This window comes from Zonotrichia leucophrys, chromosome 1 (genome assembly GCF_028769735.1).
Source record: "Zonotrichia leucophrys gambelii isolate GWCS_2022_RI chromosome 1, RI_Zleu_2.0, whole genome shotgun sequence".
NCBI lineage: Eukaryota > Metazoa > Chordata > Aves > Passeriformes > Passerellidae > Zonotrichia > Zonotrichia leucophrys.
Window position 1 is genome coordinate 28,945,332 of NC_088169.1, and position 19,654 is coordinate 28,964,985.

General features: G+C 36.5%; 1 protein-coding gene across 1 annotated transcript in view; it reads right to left on the bottom strand.

The window, feature by feature from the left end:
• Positions 1 to 19,654, bottom strand: part of NCK2 (NCK adaptor protein 2) — an 82,965-nt gene that overhangs the window by 60,024 nt on the left and 3,287 nt on the right. The window lies entirely within an intron of this gene.

The following is a 19,654-nucleotide window of genomic DNA, read 5'->3' on the forward strand; positions in this document are numbered from 1 at the left end:
TTCAGTGGCAGACTACAAATGAAAATGCAATAGAAACATCGCAGGCCCTGTAACAATAGTCAAAGATTTCCTATGGCAGCTGTCAAATTAATGACATCTCCAAAGCTATCTAAATACAGTATCTGGGCAGAAATCCAATTATGTCAATGCTGTCTGAATACCCCAAAAGAGAGTCCTACTGGGGTTAGAAGTGGAAATAATTTTAAGCGCAGATTAGCTACATAAGCAGCTCCACTCTTGAAACCAGAACAAGGGAACAAAAACCTAAAGGCATGACATTTATCTGGATGCAAGGGAGAGGGGAAAAGGAACTGTTAGACATCTGGCAAAAGGTCAAAGCCAATTACCTTGTCCAAATTTGCCCCCAAGATAATAGCTTCCAGGCCCACTTCTTTGAAAAAAGACATATTGACTCAAGTAATAACAAAGATTTCTGCTTATCTCTCCATCCTCAACTACCATTTTGGTTTTTCCAAAACTTCTTTTTCCAACAAAACATTAACAGCAGTAGTATAACATCTGAGAAGAACAAAATAAATTTACCTGAAGTCCACACAGAAGAAAATAATATTCTCCCTCATTTTTTTAACTTAAGAGTATGACTTCTTGCTGCTTTACTTAAATCATTTCAACCTCTGATTTCCCTTTTTCTTTGGAAGTTTGTACTACTGCCCAGTTATGTGCCAAATTCTATTTACTAACCCTGCATCAGGATTCTGTTTATTTGTTGTTTTAAAACAGATAAAGATCAAGGAGAAAGGGAAATAGTATTTTAATTCAACTAAGAAATAATGAGGATTTTTTTCTTTCTTTGCAGGCATATTAAAATGTAAGTTCACCTGTTTTTTAAATGAAGCTATTCAAGAGACTGCTATGAAACAAAAGAAAAAAACTGCATGTGCCAAATAACTGAAGCAATATATGCTGATTAGTAAATGCATTCTACCTAGAAAGCCTTATCTCTATTATGAAGAGATGAATAAACCTTTAAATACAAGTATGATGATCAAAAATAGGAGACTGGTTTAGACAAAGTTTCTTGAACTGATCTGTCCAGAACATTTTCAGTGGTAAGGATATAATTCACTATATATATATATTGCAAGTGCTTCTGGTATCAAGACAGCACAAAATTCAGGAGAAAGGAAAGCATTAATTATTAATGTGGCTATATTTAGGACTGTATATTCCAAGCCTGTGCTTTTTCACCAAAACTCACACAATTAGAGGTGGGTATTTTTTGTTTCCATTTGGTTTTTTCCCCTGAATACAGTCATTAGCAATACTCAGAAAAATCTGAAAACAAGAAACTATCTTGGTCAAAATCTGGTATATCCTAGAGTATAGAGCTAATTCAAAAAGAAATTCAAAGAAATACCTAATACACAAATGCAGGGTTGCGCTCCAGAACTCAAGACAGCCGTAATTCAAAAGCAATACCAATGAAGAGCAGCTACATTTTCTTAGGGCACTTAGTCTCGAAATTGCTTTTCAGAGGTATTCACAGACATCTCTTTGCAAGGCAGCAATTTTTGCTATTACCAGTTTGAACAAAATTCAGATCAGTAACCCATATGTTTTCTGCTGTTAAAGCATAACAGAACATGAGACACAATAATTTTAACTAAACTTCTAAACTAATAATAACCTAATTTTATTTACATATAATATACCATTAATATATATATTTATAAACTGTATATTTTCAGTATATGTAAATATACAGTTAATTGAAAATATCTCCCAACTGAATCATGCAGTCAATGAGCCTGTCAGAAGCAATTTGACAAAGCCCAGAACAAAAATCTTAAGCTACAATTTTACTCAACTTCCTTTTTTTTTTTTTTTAAGGGTATATTCAATCAATCTATTTGTTTCCAGTTTTGTATGAGATTTAATTTTTGCATTTGCTCTCTACAACAGACTGAGCACAGTACCATGAATCCTCCTTCATGTCACAGAGGCACTGGAAATCCAATCAAATCCAATTACTACTCCATTAGGTCTCATTTAAATCCCATACGGTATGACAATAAACTGAATGAAATGAGAATCAGCACATTTTTCAACCATCTTTATAGTACGACATAGATGGCAATCACAGCTTTGAAATAAAATTTCATTTACAAGAAAGAAAATTCAGAGCTACCTTTCTCTGCCAGGCATTTCAGAAACACTTGGGAAATGCCTCTTCTTCCCACCATCCCTTGAAGAAGCCAGTTGCTATTTCATAGTTCTCAAACAACTGTTCCTTCTGCTTGTGGCAGAGAAATTGGTCCTGGTCCCAATGCTCAAAACATATGTCAACCATAACAACAACCACCAGCTGAATTCAACATTTACTCCAATGGTGTCCCAGTTCTCATTTTCTTGTTTGTTAGGGTTTATTTTATTTTGTCTGTTGTTTTTTAAAGATTTCTTGGGTAAGGAACCCTTGACACAGGGTTACTTCATGTTGGAAAACAGGGAGGGGAGGTCAAAGCAAAACCTGCTCACTCTAAAGGGTACTGAAAAGATGATGAAAATTTTAAAAATTAGCTCTTACCCTATCTGGATTTTCAAAATTATCACTGCTAAATATTTCATAAATTTAGAAAACTTTCAGAAGCTCTGAATACTTCACCACTTTAGTGCAGTTTATTTATGGATATATAATAATAATGTCCCTCTCTCCACACAGTATTTCCCAAGCTCATCCAACTACCCAAATATTTATAGATGTCGAAGTCTGTTCTTTCTATTGGGAACCAAAAAACAAAAGAAAACAAAAAATCCTTCATTTGTAGTAGGCAGTCACAACAGTCAAAGCTCTCTCTGAAGAGCCTTGTTGAATAGCTCTTTCTCAATAGCTAACCTGACTAAATCATCTTGCTCATGCAGGCTAGAAATCAAAATGTCATGCTGCCATTTAAACACATGATCTGTTGCTAAAAAACAAAAGCCGAGAAAACATATGCTGTCCACCTTCAAACACACATGCCAAACACTTTGTTTCTAGTACAGAAAGGCTCAAAGAACAGACTTCTAAATATTTCAGTCATTTCATTAAACAATTCTAGTTACAGTTTTATTAAATTTTGTTCTTTACATGCCTACTGACAACCTGAGAAACAGATAAATTCCAGGCTGAGAGAGAGAGGATGCTGATGGGGGGAGGGAGGGTAATTAAATAATTTCAAGGTTGGTACTCCAATTCCACAATTAAAATGGAAAGATCTAGGCCAGAGCCTCCTCGGTACAGAGGAGATTAAAAGACAGTAACAGGAGGCTGGGGTTTGGTTTATTTTCCTTTCTGCGACAAAAAGAAAACAAAAGGCAGAGGCATTTTTCCATGCATATTTCTCAATCACATGGACTTCTCTGGTGCATTTCTATGGTGTTTTCTGCATACACTTTAAATAGGCTTTATCAACCTGCAGGAACAGAAGCTTCACTAACAGAAATAGGAAGACACTGGCTTCATGATCTGAACATCTTTGCCTAAAAATTAAGCTAAGAGTATCATCGCTGAGTTTTTAAAAACTAATAAAGATCTGAAAACACTAAATTGTACTTGTATACTTAAATAATTTCAAAATTCCTGGTTAATTTCAAAGGAGGCAGAACAATTTCCTCTCCTTTCTGCATGATTTTAATTATATTGGTTTTCTTTGTAATTTACCATTCCTTTCAGTAGATTATGATGGCAAATATGAATCCTATAACAAGAACAGATCCTTTAGAGACGTTACACATCTCAAGCTGCAAAAGAGCACAACCATCCCACATGCTTCAGAACACAAAGTCTACAACATGAACCCTAAGAGCAACAGTCTCAAAAACTCACTGTTAATTGCTAAAGCATGCACACAATTTTTCTCCAAAAAACTAGTTCTAACAACCTTTCCTTTAAATCAGCAATATCAAAATGCCACAAGTGCTTTCTTCCTGACAAATATGAAGTAACAGTTCCCAGTAAAAATTTAGTCTTTTCAAAACTAGAACCTACCTACAGACTGTGAACATATCAAGTGCTCAAATTATAGCTACTGAAATTTTAGAAGCACTAGGTACCTTAAGAAAGCAGTACAACAAGCTTCAAGTTCTTAGCACATTTGACATATGGTGGCAAACAAAAAAAAATTTAAAAAATCAACCCAGGAACAGACATGCTGCGTGAACAGGACTCAAAATTTTGGTGATGTTCCAGGAATCAGAAATAAACCTACCATGACAGTACAAGATCAAGGATAAAAAGCATGATGCATCATCTAGTACTGGTTCTGACACCATAAATGGAGTACACCATTCATTCATTCCTTTGCAAAAAAAAAAAAAAACTTATTCTCACCTTGTATTTTACCAGCTTGTAGTAACTTTACATGTGCAAACTTCTTTCCATCAGAATTCTTATATTTCCCGCTGATAACAGGCATTAATGAGCTCAAAAAGAGCCAATCAATATTCAACATTTCAAAAATATTCAAAACAAAGCAACTCAGGGCAATTTATTTTTATTAAAGACATATTACTATCTTACTTTGTGAGATACAAAGTAAGATAGCACAGAACAGAAAAAAGAGCAACCCTACAGTGGACATACCAACCAAAATTTCCAGCACAGGTTTCTATGCCCATGTAACAAATTTTTGAAGTAGATAGTGCTCAGTTATCAACTGTAAGGATAAATGTTACACACTTTACTTAGTTTGTGTTTCAGAAGCCAGTTTTATCTTTGCCACCTAAAAAAGCTGGCTGGCCTCACCACAGAAACATGACTCCTCTGCAGAATACAACCTGATGGGAGCTTCAAAATGAGCACTTGGGGTCTGAGCACCAAACTCAAAACTGGCACATGGCAAAAATGCCTCCTGTTTGAATAAAGCTTGAAGGAAGAAACACCTCAAAGGAGGGTACTGTTTCTTTGTCCAGCCTTTCCATGTCCCTACAGGCAAAAAACCTTCTCTTTCCTATCTGCTCCTATCTCCCTGGAGCAGAGAGGCAGGAGAACTGTGTGGACCTGCTACTTGAAGACAACTTACACTGGTGAGCAGAAGAGTAGATAATCCTGACTTGAGCACCAGCTTTAGAAAGTTATTGGCACATATTTATCAGTCAAATTTATAATGTCAAAGAATAAGCCATTAGACTGATACACACACACACATCCACAAACTTTGAATGGCATCTTGTGTACCTATACAAAAGCTTTACCAAAAAATGGAATGAGATCATGGGGTCCTCAAAATCAGAGTCACAAGATTTCTGTTATTCTCAGCAGGGCAGGATTTCTCCTCCCCCCATCTCAAATGACTGACTCAGGCTAATTACCACCAAATGTTATGAAACAATTCTTCACTAAAAAACCCAACCCTAAACAAAACAAGCCAACCACACACATCTATCATTTCAAAGAAAATTTGCAGAACCAGAAGTATGTGTAAATTGATGGCCTAAGGGCAGCAAGAATTCTGCTTCAGGTCTACAGAGCTTCTCCAAACAGTACCAACACGTAAACGAGATTACAAATCTACCATGGCTACATTTTGATTGCTAACACATGCTATCATATCTTCCTTAGTGCCATTACCTGCTATATCTACCAAGCAATAAAACTTGGATGGGCAAGCAATCACAATTTTATTTCAGAATTGCTCTTTGCTGGTGTTTTCAAAACAATAACATGGATAGCAGATATAGTCTTTTAGTAAGTGGCTAGTAAAGATAAGTCACATGAGAAGGTCAAGTAGTGAAAAAGAAGATGAAGAAACAAGACAAAAACAGCCAAAATGTTAGAGGAACACTGAAAGAGATGAACAAATGTTTTAAGCAATTAGCAAATCCCTTCACAGACAGGGAAGGAAAAATACACACAAAAGACCTGTGCAGAGCTTAGTTTTAACTTGACCCGGTGACAAACAACCACCAATTATTACAGTATTCAGAACAATTTGATAGAAAATGAAGGTTGGCTGGTAATATACTCAGAACAAACACTGGTTTTGATGCACTGAAATTTCTGAGATAATACATTCAAGAACATTTATACATAATAAAGGAAACACATGTCACCTGCAGTGACCATTACACCAAAAGAGCTCAGGTTTTAGCTAGGGCTTTGTATTTGACAGTTTAAAGTCCAATTCTGAAAGATAAAACAAAATGCTAACAAATTCAAGTCAGTCTTTCAGAAAGGGAAGAACTGAGGAGATGTTTGTTGCTAATTCTGGTCCAAGAGAGAGACACATGACGAAAAGTTCAGCATAAAGGGATTCTTCAAATGGCTGACTACATGTTCCATTTTGTGATTTTTCCCAAGTGTTTCTTACCTAGATTTTCTTAAATATATGAATATATAAAGAATTTCTAGAAAAGCTGGAAGAAGAGTTTTGAAACAAATGTATAAAGAAAGAGGACTATCTAACAAATTCACAGTGTACTAACACCCCTCTTAAACCATTCCAAAACCAGTTTCTATATGAATGTCAATTTGAGAAGTCTATTGCCATTCTGACACAAAACCTTTCAAAATTGTTTGTGCATAAAGGAGGTGAAGTTAAAAACTCTAAAATGTCCTTTATTTTATTCCTACCAAGACAAACAGAAGTTGCATTTCAAAAGTTCCAAATTCTTGATTTCAAATAAAAATTTTTTACCGAAAATATACTTGGTGCTACATATGGTTTCACAGAATGCCAAAAGCAAAGAACAATGACTTATTACTATCGTGGGGATCTCTCTACTCCAGAAGTCTTTAAGTGGAATACAGACAAACTATAATTTTGTATTAAAAAAAGTTTACTTAAATTTTTAAGAAAGTTTGCTTAAATTACTAAGAAAGCCACCATGTCAAAAAGAGGAATATAATTTGACAAACTATCGCACACCAGGGGGAAAAAATCCAAAACCATTCAGAAAGAAAGAAGGTATATAGTTTTCTCCTCCTTGAAAACGACAGGAATTTTCCAGCAGCTGCCCACTGTCACCCAAGAGGACATACTGCCAGCATTAGGAACCCCCAGTCTGTGACTCCGACCAGGGAGGGCTGTCCCAAGGCCCAGAGGAGGATTGCACACACACAGATCCCAAGGGCAGCTCCTGGCCCTCCTGATGCCACTGGCAAGAACCACAGCTTCCTGCTTCTCAACTCATCAGAACAGCCAACCTCAGCAAACTGATTTCTTAAATAAAACAGACCTAACAATCAGTATTTTCTAGGAAGAAGGAAAACATTTTTCCACTGTGCATGTGAGAACATCAGAGATGTTCGTATTTATAAACACCTGTAAAACTGCAACTTTACATCCCTGCAACATCATTCCTTTGCCATCATTTTTTTTTCAAAACTGGAACACACAACATACTCTATCATTCAATATCAGAAACAGCAATAACTGGCACACAGCAAGTTAAACTGAATCATGGAGATGACCTAACATGGAGAAAACTCAAAATTTTATGAAAAGCCTTAGGGTTTCACACAAATCAAAGAGCATGAGACTGTGTGCTGGAAGTGGTCATGAACAATTATAGTATCAAGGTACATTTTTTTAAAAGAAAAATCTGGAGGAAATTATTAAGTAGCATAACATGATTTCCCCTGTGAACATTCAGTTATTCTTAGAGCAAGAAAGAATTAATTTTACCAAATTCTACCAGCTAAGCAACTATCGTGGCAAAATATTAATCATTCAAATTAGCTATCTCACAACTACATTACATCCCCCCTTTCTACATTAAAAAAACTTCAAAATTAATTGTCTCTGATTCTGAAGAAAATTCACAGAACTGTGTAAGCTGATCACAAAACTGATCAAAAGGAACTACCTTAATAGCTTGCCCTCGGCAAAGAGGAGATGTTTCTTATTACCAAAACCTGACACAACTTCCCCAAACTTCTTTTCTACATTTAAAAAGTTTACATAAAGTCTCCAGAATGAAAAATAACCCTGATACAAATACCTTTAGTAATGCTTCCTCAGCTTTTACTAACCAACAAAAACTTAAGAAATCTACTCAAAAGTATAATCAATACAGAACCTTTTAAGGAAGCAGGGCATATACAGAAATGTAACAGTTCAACGATACTTAAGAATTAAGTTCAGGCATTAATGTCTGAAAAAAAAGGTTTAGGCACAAAAAAGGCTTGGAAATGAAGAATTGAAAATGGTAACAGTTGCCAGTAGCAAAAAGATGCTCAGTATTTCTTACCATCTCCCAGAATAGCACAGCAGCATATAAACTGACAATCCTGCTGAAATTAGTGCATATTTTAAAACATAAATTATATCTACACCTTGCTGCATTAGGATGGTGGCTCAGAAATAAGAACACAATCCCTCCAGCAGAATTTACTTCAAAGCCTTCCCATTCCTCTGCCTACTGAGCTCAGCAATAGATAAAATTGAGAATGTGGTTTTCATTCATTTCTTCCAGGCACTCTAAAAATCACACATGCACCTCAGAGTGGTTTGAAATCTGGTATGCCATATGGCAGTACACTTGTCATTTCCAGAAATATGTTGAATATGGGTTCCAGAGATATAAAGCCCCAATAAAAAAAATAAAAAAATAGAAAACAAAACAAAACCAAAACTCCTGAAGCCAAGAAATTCTGCTCAAATACTACACCAGGTTTATACTATGCACAACTGGAGAGCCTGGGCTTTGATCAGGCTTCAAAGAATCTCTTCATTTGCCCCAGAAAATAAATCTGATGCCTTAGCTTGAGGAGGCTTATTTCCCTACTGTTTTGCAACTCTGTAAAGTTATTTACACTTGCCTTAAGTGAGAGTGAAGTAGAAATGATACATCAACATCAATAGTAGATTTATACAAACACATTGCACTTGGAGCACAAAGTAAATGATCTACAAGCTGCAGGACAGTGGAGAATCAGGATCAAGGGTTTTATGGCTATTCCAGTGTGAACCAACTGAAGAAGAAATAATTACTTCTCATTCCTACATAAAATGTTTAATGGTGCACATGATGAAGTAACATTCAAAAAAACCCCAAAAACCTCCCAACAAAACCCCAAAGAGTTAGGAAACACATAAAAAAAAAAAAAAAAAACAAAACAAAAAAAAAACCAACAACTGACAAAAGAAGTAAGGCTCTCCTGCTGGCTGAAATAATCACACAGTCTCAAAGCTCAGCAAATTAGAAAGAGATTTCCAAAAACTTGGCAGAGCTCAACTAAATATCTTGCTGTTGGCAAAATGAGCAAATCCTGTGCTCTAGGTAGAAATCAACTAATTTATCCCTCTACTATCATTTCGACTTTTCAGGGCTGTCTAATTTTCACTATTTGCCATCTCTGATTAAATGATCTTTTTTTTCTGAGAAAGAAAACTCAGACTAGCAAACTGAAATTCAGTAACATTACACGACCATAACTTTCCTCCTTGCTTTTTTCTTCCAAGGATGTAAGCGTAGATACAGAGAAACAGAGAATCATTACCCTTTTTGCAGGCACACACCCTTCCTCTCTTTAAACCTCATATTGCATCTTGAAACTAAGTTATCCTAACACACATCTTTTTACCCCTAAGATGAAAATTAACAGCAAGTGGTAACTGTTGACATGACTTGCTTTAGGCACGATACTAAGTTTACAAACACGCACAGAAATCAAGAAAATAATCTCACTCCAGGGGGGTGGATGCTATAATCTGCAACAAACTTCCCATGTGCATATTCCATAGAAATGCCTGTTTTGGAGACAGTGAATGTGTGCTATTTATCCAAGTATGCAGAGGTGACTTGGGAAAAAATGCCAAGGAAATGCAGGTGATTCTATTACCAGAGTCCAATCCAGACCTCCCACAACATTTCTACGAATAATGAAGAAAATCAAGAGCATTTTGACCATATCTGGGAAGAGTACATTTGCAAGCACCTAACACAACTCATGGCAGCACTGACTGGGATATGTAACGTAGCAGACACTCTTCCACTACACTAATCCATCAAGTTCATCCCAGAGCAGGATCCTTTCAGCTGCTGCAGCTGATGAGGGTTTCAGCCATGCAGAGACAAGACTACCATGTACTCACATCTCCCAAGGATGAGTGTATCAGCTCACTGCTGCTAGAGGCAGTGGGCTTTGAGAAAGCCAGGGCTTTTTCCCCAGGCATAACAAGCACAGAGCTGCCAGCCACTGGTGTTGCCATCTAGGGAAGCTATTCCTAGAAAAGCAAGAAAAATGCGTGGGCTGAGCTGAAAAGACAATGCAGAAACTAAAGCAAGCAGAAGAGTCCTCTGTAATACAAAAGGTGAAGAAAATCCCCATGTCTGCTAAGATTTAGGCTGAAGAGCAGATCTCTCCCCAACACATTCCACAGTCAATAACGGGTTTTCAGGTACGCTGAGCTTGTGGGTGGGATGAAAAGTGGTTTCCACATGCTACAGCAAAATTTTACTGTGCTCAGCAGACAAATAAAGTATGCTAAATTTCCTGAACATTTTAATATTCACTGCAAAGTATAGTAAAACCAAACAAAACCCTAGAAAAGCTGCACTTTACAGAACTTTCCATATATTCTGCAGATGGCATTGAAACCATCTGCTGATGCTGCCAGAACAATTCAAGAACCACCAAAATCTGTGTTTGACAGGTCCAGACCTACTGTAAAGAAAGGAAAATCTGAATGACTTCAGCATGATACATAGAGGTGTTCCTGGATAATACAGATTACATTTCTTCTTTAATCATTCTTCCAATAAAAGCAGTGTGAAATTTAACTTCTATGGTACTTTTAATTGTAGTTGTAGGAAACAAAAAAGCTGTCAGCTACTGAAGCCTCACACACACCACTATCCTCCCACAGCTATTACTACACTGACAGAAGAACTAGAGAAACTGTTCTCACACTAGCACACCTAAAAAACTGAAGATCAGAACCAATTCTCAACTGTGCATACACTCCTTTTAATCATCATTTTCTTCTTCCTGTAAGTGCTTTTCTTTACAAATCCAAACCTCAGAAAAGTTAACTAAACACATTCATAAGTGGCTTGAGTATCATAACTCAGTTGATTAAACATTTGGAAGAGTTCACCTGGTGGCTTTGAAGTGCAGCAGAGGACCAATTCAGGGTTCTGCAAGTGGCAATATACTTCTTGAGGATCTATCAGTAAAGTAGTAACAATACTTTAAGCAAAGCAAAGCCAAAAGAGTCAAGATGGGAAACAAAGCTATAAACAGTAAGAATGCAGTAGTTTACTTCCTGTATGCAAGGTTAGCAAACTATTACAACATCAAGGTACATGCCAGTCTTTTTCTTCCTTAGTTACACATTTAGCCTTTAAGGCGTCCAGTGCACTTTTTGAAGCTCTTGCTATTTATTGTAATTCTATACTTGAAGATCTTCCTGCATTTCGAGACAATTATTATTTTGCTTTGATGCTTTTTTTCTTGGATGTTTTCCAGATGAAGCTCTAAATTGAAGCTCAGCAGAAAAATGATCAGAGCACTACATTTCAATAACAGAAGCATTGAAAGTGTGGCCTTCAGTGTATTAAAGTCATTGCTGGAAGCTACACATGAAAATATATTACCCACCTCAGAAAACCCTCCATTGTTATAATTTGGTCATTTCACACACCAGTGATCAATCTCAGCTGAGCACATTCTGTAAGTCCATACATAATGATAAAAAATTAGACATACTGGAGAAAAATTTAAGTCTTTCCTTTGTGAACAAGTATATTCACCTAGTAATTTTATATAAAAATCACATTTCTACTGCTTCTTGGTATGAAGCTACACAAGGTGAAGACATACAAATTGTTGGTTACAAGGGTCAATGACTCAGCAACCTGTATAATGTCCACTTTGCAGCAAAAGCTGATAAGCACAAAACAATTACTTTAAAAAACAATCTTGCCCACATGAAAATTTTTTAAACCTTCATACACACTTAAGGCTACTAACTGTGAATCATACATCCTTTGTCTAACCCTTCCTGAACTCAAAATTTCTATTTCCAACTCTCTTTCCTTTACCTGCCCTTAAAATTTGTAAGTTTCAGATCACTGTTGCATATAAAGTCCTCAGAATGGGCAACTGTCAGTAAGTATATTACAGCACATCTACAAGCTGAAAACCCCAGGCTACATTTCCTTTCAGTACAGAACAACACACATTTTTCAGAACAGCAATGTTCTGAAAAAATATTACAAAAAAGAGAATATCCAGGTATTGGAAAACAGAAAAAAATGAAATAATATTGCTTCTACCATTCCCCCAACACTCTATGACACTGATCCAGTGTTGAATCTCATCACACAATTCCCTCTACAGCAGCCCTCCCACACTACAAAGAGTGGACAACCAGGAGGAGGATGTATAGTGAAGGAAAGTCCAGTGTCATTTTTATACAATTCATCTTAGCCCAAAGACAGTTCATACTGGTAAATCCTATGCCAATTTGGACCACATTAAGTTCAGATTTAATTAATCATTCTCAAATACCAAGTTGCAAGCATATCCATATGAAGGTAACAAATAAGACTATGATATTCTGCAGAATAACCTGTAAAGCACCCTACACTTTATCCTACCCTGAGCAGATATAAGCAATCAGACAACCTTATTTCCATGACTGTGTGCAACTACATATTTAGCTAGAATAGAGAGCCAAAAAAACACTAACAAAAATATCTTCATCCAGATCCTATTCACAGCTGTTAATTTAATGGAAAGGCTCTTCCGGCATGAAGAATACATGAGTAATAGCCTCCACGGGAACTTTAACAGCAGATCGTTAGACAAAGGGCTTCATAACGCAGCAGCTGGACGGCATTCAGCTACCTGACAGCCCTGTGCTGCTTGGAAAGAGTGCATTAACCACAGGATGTGACTTTCTGAGGCAGACTGGTGCTGCCCGGGACTGCAAAGGAAGCACAAGGGAGATGGGGTAAGGAGGCAGATTTGGATGCTTTGAAAGAGGTATTAGAGCAAAGGGCTGTGTGATGCAAGACAACATATCGCACACAGCAGCTGCAGGAAACCAGATTTCTCTGCAAAACAGTTACACACTGTCATTTTAGCTTTCCATAAATTTACAGTACTACAAATCAATGCCACTGAAAATTCTAGAAAAACAATACTGAACATTTATTTTTACATTTCTCAATGTAAAAATGTTTCTTCTTATTTAAGGAAAGATACATATTGACTGACCCATGTGGGAGCTCACCCCAAAACCCTAACCCCTAATTCCAGAATATATCCATAGAAGAAGGATGTTAAAATCAATTCTACAGAAATACTGTAAGCAAGGGTTGAAGTGTACCCTCATTTCAGAAAGTTCATCAACTCTACTTCTGCACATCATGTAACTGCAATGTTCCAGTCAAATCTTACTCATTCCCAAATGTGTGCAATCATGCTAGACAGATTACATTTTTTTTCTAGTTTTACCCAATATCTTTTTTCTTTGCTTAAATCTCTGCAGTATGAATGGATTACTGAAAACCCAAAAACACGTCCATAATCAAAGCTATTCTCAATCCTAATTATCTACAAAATACTGTGCAGTGGAAAAGGCAGAGGGAAGAGATTGACAAAGCAAAGACACAGATGATCATCATCAGTTTGGACAGCACAATAATCAAGGCGTGCACCAACTAAATCAAAGATTTTCTTGAATTAAGTATTTACAGATCCATAAAATAAAATGGTACTTCCCTAAGAAAATCTAAAGGCTCATGTACACAACTGTCAAAACTATGAATTACATTGATACCAGGTGCAAGTACTAATATTGAGATTTGGAGTTTTGATTGCTATTGTGTTTTGTGGGGGTCTTCCTAATATCTAGTAGGTTCCACAATTTTAGAACAACAGTATCAACAATTTAAAAATCCACTGAAAACCAGCTGCTTAACCTCAGGCATGACATCCTGCAAACTAGGTTCACATTCAAAAAAGCCTGTGGCAGGAAAAAGGCACAGGAACAAGAGCCAAGGGCTGCTACCAGTCAGGTGAGCAACAGGCATGCAGAGTTGACCAGGGAGCAGTGCTGGAAAAATGACCTCCTCTCTAGCACAACTCCACCTTGACTCACCTGCTTTCGTGACTCACTGACATCAGATTCTTGCTACTTTTGAAGAATGAAGTATTTAAAATTTTACTACCTGCTTAGCAAGCACAGTATAATCTACTAAATACCAAGCTGCTTCAAATGCTATGTACACTCAGTAATGGTATGTATGCCATTGCTGCAGAAGAGTAAGTCAATGGCCATTAATTCAGATTGCAGTTATGTATGGTATCTTCTTTTAACCACAAGTATATCACTTATATTAACTCAAAGGAATCTAAATGACCAGCTGCTTAACCACTAAAATTATCTATCTGGAAAGAAGGAAAAAAACCCAAAGAACATAACAGACAAATCACAAGGGCAAGCTGAAAAGACTTTTATAACAGAACATTGAAATCGGATCTAGCTGCACCATTAAACAATCTAATACAGTTAAAACATGGGGGGGGGCAAAGCATTTTAAAAGTTATAAATTTCCATGATCTGCATTAATACACTTTTTTCCAAACCTGGATTCCTCCACAACAGGAATTACAACCCTCAATGCATTCAAGAGCCTTTTTCATTTTTTTTCCTGTTTTCATTAATTTTGGTTTTCTATTTTAAATTCTAGGTTTCCACATTTTTAAATAAAACACAAAACAAACTAATTCCTTGTTTCTTTCCTGAAGGTGTAATTTCCTTTTCCATCAACTTAAGCAGGTATTATATCAAACACTGCCTGATCCACACCTGTTCTACAACAGCTCAGTATTACTGTTCATTAAACAATTCTGAACAACTAGGAGCCACACTGACTTTATGGGACTGCTGGAAAAGTCATGTCATACACAAAGTATAGGCAAAAATCTGTCTCTAAAAATAAGCTGGCTGTGTGACACTACAGCAGAAGTTCCATAATTCAATATACATGTTGTGACAAGTAAAGAATGTGTAACGAAGAAAGAATTGACCTGCAATGTAACAGTGGTTCTTGTCTTGGAGGAGATGTGCATATGGCTCGGCTTTGTGTATTGTAAATAAGAGACGTTCACTCCAATAGGACCACTCGTGGTACTGAGCCCATGCTTGCATTTTCACTGGGCCACAACAACGGGAGCTGGGATACAAAACAAGGAAGGAAACTTTGGCAAAGCTTTGACACTGTGTCTTCCAGAGTGGTGAAAGAAAAAGCTGAATAAAACAAACATCCAGAATCTCCTGTCAGCAAAACCAGAAAAGATCCTAGAGGAATACAACCACGAGTATTATAAGACGAGACTAACGGAGGAAGACAAACATTGTCCCAGTAATGACATTACCCAGACTTTAACAGTTTTCTGCCATAGGAAGTCTATAACATTTCAGTTCATTATGATTCCCCATGCGTCCCTTAAGAGCCTCAAAGCTCATAAAAATGATGTGTCATATTTTGATACTTGTACTAAACACAAGCTTTGTGATTACTAGTGTTTAAACTCAACACAATTCACACAGTCCTCACTGAGGTATCTGATTAAATTTCTAATATTCATGAACTATAATTTTAATATTGAATGCTCAAAATGATTTAGGTCTTTTGATGTAACGGAACATAAGTCCTTTAGTGTCAAGTGGAAGGCAGATCCTTTATTATGGCATTAATTATTTGGGATATTAGCATTAATTTCTTTCTCTATTTGAATTAAATGGAATTCAAAACAGTGTGAATTTATGAATAGTCCACAATATAATTATTTCTATATTATCCCTGCAGCACTAGCAGAAAGACTGCCAACAGACCTGAAAATGTAAAGGAAGGAGACTGATCATCACTTTTTCTTTTCATCTTTTTTCAGAAAGACAGGAAAGGTAAGGCTCAAGATGTTTATACTCTAAATGGCTTCACTCTTTTTTTGATGTAAAAATACCTGTGTTTATACCTATAAAAGCCACTACACTTTTTGCATTCAACATGCAATGATTAAAGGAAAGCACAATTAAACAAGATATACCATAACCAACTTATTTTATGACTGGAACAAAAACATTCTTAATTAAAACCACAAAGCTGAAAAAATAGCAGGGATTTTTACAAAATATTAATACTCACTGGGAAAAATTCTATGTCTTCACTTACATTTCCAAAATTGCTACATACACAGAATTCCAAGTTCTGGTAGGAAGGACTAATTAAAGACACAAACATGGTACCTTCTTCCCAACACCAAAATAGTACCAGTTATCATTTCACTTTATTACAAGCATAGCCAGACAGTATTGCTAACAAAAGTAATTCATAACTATAAATAAATAAATACACCACCACACATGAAAAACTGCTGTTTGCAGGTCATTTGAGTCAGTTACCAGAGCACTAGATACTGACAGACCGTAATCCAGCTTAACATTCCAATACAAAACACACAAAAATCAGCATTTATATGGTTTTACCCAACTTTCAAGACTTGTTCAGTCCAGTTAAACCAGAAACACCTGGTCAACTGAGACTGCAGCCTTACAAATAAACATCAGCCAAGTCTATAAATAAACCAAATAAGCCATCTGTGCCAGGCTGGCCCTGTTTGTAGCCCATCTACACAGGTGTCAGCTCCTGGCCCTGCACTCTACAGCTGAACTACCATGGAGTGTTTGTACCATCACTGGCTCTGTTAGCTCAGCACTAACACAAAATGAAAAATATCAGTAAACAGAGTGCTTGTTTCCAATCTAGCAAATACTCAAAACCTATCATTCTGGTTTTGCTGAAATTTTTGAAAATACTGAAGGCATTTAAAACACAGGCATCTTTAAAGTGACTGGATGAGGTCCAACTACCTTTTTTTCTCTTCTACAATTTAGCAAACAAATTTTCAATCTAAAATTACCAACTAAATTTTCAACCAATATTAAATCTATTTCAGATGAAAACTCAAAGGATACTTGTAAAAACAAACTAAAAAAAACCCTGAACTCAAATCTGGAAAAAGCCTAAAGTCTTGCTGAGCCAGGTGGCAGTGTACATTTGCAGCAGCCCAAGTCTCCTGTGGTGGAATCCAGAATCTTTGACATGCCATCATTCAAGACCTGTCAAATTTGATATTACTCAGTGTGTGTCTGGAAGGACACCATCCATTCAGGGAAATGAACGTGTCATTTGTTGTCATGACAGCTATCAAAATTCAGCCCGAGAGCATATCACAGAGCCACGTATCTCTCCTTCTGCACTAAAAGGTTGAAAAATACTTTCCTTGTCGTCATCCTAAACATCATTAGGATGTCAACTAAGAAGTCAGCTCCCCTGAAACAGCAGTGGCCCAGGATGGCACTGGGAGCAAGTCCTACACACAACGGATGTGGGAGAAAACAAGTGTGATGGATACACTGCTATTGTAATAACAGGAAGGAAAAACCTTGCAGCCATGGTATGCTCAGGGTGTTCCTACTGCATCAAAGCCAAGAGGTCAGGATGATCAATGCTTGGGACTCTGCTTTGGTATCAGTGCCAGGATTTGCTAAACAGTAGGCTTCTCTTATTACTGTTCCCTGAAACGTTTATTAGTCCAGAACACTTTGAAAAATTTAGAACAGTTCAACTCTCCATCTACAGATTAAGTTTTAACAGGACATAGTGTTCCTCTTCTCTCCCAAACCTATGAAAAGACTGAAGGAATTGTTTTATTTTACTATATAGTTAACTAATACTTAATTGGTATACAAATAGCATCATTTTAGCCAACTTAAATTTGACAAGGATGAGTTAGAAAATCCTACTATACTTCATTTATATTTTATATGCTTAATGAATACCATTATTCCTTTCTAAACCTTCCCACCCTTGCAAGGATCTAATCTTATTTTGAAGGAAAGGTTACAAGACAGTGTTTAATGACTTTTTGAAAATAACATAAATAAGAACAATATAGTTAAATCCAAAGTGAAACTGACTTTTTTTTTCCAAGAGCTTGCCTCTATTTTCTTAAAAACAGAACACATACTTTTTAAATGATGCACTGCCATCAGAATCAATAATCCACCCCAGCATGAGCCAAAAGCACCTGCCTTTGTTAACCCTCTTCCTGTTCCCCTGCAGTGTCTGACGGCTCCTCTGCACTTGCACAGAGCTGACCCAGTGTAACCCACAGGGAAAGACAGGCTAGAGTCAGCACTCAGCTAAAAGCAGCTTCTCACCCTCCAAGAGGACGTGACCCAGACTCGGAGGACTGCATCAGGAAGAGCATCCACAGCCTCCAGCTTCTCCATAAACTTCAGTACCTGCTTTCACACTCGTGTCACTTCTCTTTATTAAGGCCCTCATAATTACTCTGATCATTTCTGGAATACAGAAACTTCAAACACCTCAGAAGGCTAAAATCTGCCTTCCTATCAAAAAAAGTAATAAACTGAAGGCCTGCTCATTTATTATTGGTTATTAATGCCCCACCTATCCAAATAGCACAACTGCTGAAACACAACAGGCTCCCCTAACTGTTTTCTCTGATAAAAAAATCTTATTTGAAACAAAGTTTGTATTTAATTCAATTAATTTTTAAAAAAAATATTTAAAAAGGAGACTGACTAAGAAAAGTTGCTACCTGATTCTGTAAAAGATGATCTTTTTTTGTCTAATAAAATTTCTGCTATATTCTATCTGTGGTTTATCTCACTACCTGTTTTCACACCTGTTTCTATGGTTGTGTGTACTCTGCATACAGTAACTGATACAAGTTGAGGAAAACTGGGGAGGTAAAAAGACACCCATATACCATTTTATTCTCCAACTGTATTTTGTCACAACTGTAAGAGAGAATCAACACTTTTGAGAATTCAGGGATCTGCCAAATGTCCCTTGTTCACCACATTTTCTGCTCCACCAAATAATGAACAGTAGTTACATGTCACAATATTAATACTGGCTAATGAGATCAGGATAAAACCAGCATAGCAAACCTACAGTGCAAAAAAAGCCTCTAAGCCACAAAGTTTGTTTCTACAATTGTGAACAAATACAGGCTATAACAGCATGCCTGAGCTTCCAGTCTAACAAAAGTTTTTCATAGCATGAGTATTCCTAAAACTTTACTTGACACCAGGGTTTTGTGCATAGGTGCAGTAATTTAAAATGCAATGGGGTTGCTATTCTCTAATCAAGATTTATTCCTCTGCACCTCAATTCTTAAAATTCATAATACTCTATGAAAGCTTAAAAATGTATACTGTCAGGCCACCTCAAAGTTATTATTTATGTTGGGTTTAAACTATAAACTCCCTTCATTAATAGCGAGAAACAAATTGATTTGCTGTGTCACATATACTTAACTGAATATAAAAATATATATTTCATATTGCAAGGCACTTTCAACTGACTCATGTCATTAGCATTTATGAAACAATTAAGAATTCTTATGATGGGGGAAAAATATTGCTTTAAGGAAAAAGAAAACAAAACAACAAAAACTTACCATTTTGAAGAATTACTTTACACACTACTGAACAGAGCAACAGTTTAATTGGGCAGAACACCATTGACTACATTATTATGAGAAAACTAATGGGCCTAATTAATTTGCAGAAAAAAATTAAATTGGAACTACCTAAAACAGAAATAAGTTTTGGATTCCTGGGCCAACATGCAGAAATCTGCAAAGCAAAACAAACAGAAA